Source organism: Mirounga angustirostris, unplaced genomic scaffold (genome assembly GCF_029215605.1).
Source record: "Mirounga angustirostris isolate CCGP_5_RB_7025 unplaced genomic scaffold, mMirAng1.0.hap1 SCAF_12, whole genome shotgun sequence".
Lineage (NCBI taxonomy): Eukaryota > Metazoa > Chordata > Mammalia > Carnivora > Phocidae > Mirounga > Mirounga angustirostris.
The window spans coordinates 61,853,044-61,853,793 of NW_026991720.1; positions in this window are offsets into that span (position 1 = coordinate 61,853,044).

Here is a 750-nt window from a genome sequence, read left to right on the forward strand (position 1 = left end):
GAGGATCAGAATCACCTCTTCCAAACTCCTGTTAATGTTGATATTTTGACTTCTTCCCGTGCATCACAAGTGTTCTTAATGATGTCTGGAATGGAAATTCTCTCCAGAAAGTTTTAACTTTACCTGACCAGATCCATCAGAGGAATGAGTATCTGTGGCAGCTATAGCCTTATGAAAGGTGTTTCTTAAATCATAAGACCTGAAAGTTGAAATTACTCCTCAAGACATGGGCTGCAGAATAGATACTGTTTTAGCAGGCATGAAGACAACATTGCTGTCAATGTACATCACTGTCAGAGCTCTTGGGTGACTAGGTGCATTGTCAGTGAGTTATCATATTTTGAAAGAAATCTTTTTTGTTTCAGCAGTAGTTTTCAGCAGTGAATTTAAAATATTCAGTAAGCCATGTTGTAAACAGATGTGCTATCATCCAGGCTTTGTTGTTGCACTTCTAGAACACAGGCAGAGTAGATTAAGAATAAGTCTTAATGGTGAGCTTTGTCTTGAATGGTGAGCTTTAGCTTCAACTTAAAGTCACAGTTAGCTGCGTTAACCCCTAACAAGAGAGTCAGCTTGTCCTCTGAAGCTTTGAAGCCAGGCATTGACTTTTCCTTTCCAGCAATGAAATTCCTAAATGGCATCTTCTTCCAATATAAAGTTGTTTCATCTACACTGAAAATCTGTTGTTTAGTGTAGCACCTTCACTTATTATCTTGGTTAGATCTTCTGGTCAGCTTGCTGCAGCTTCTC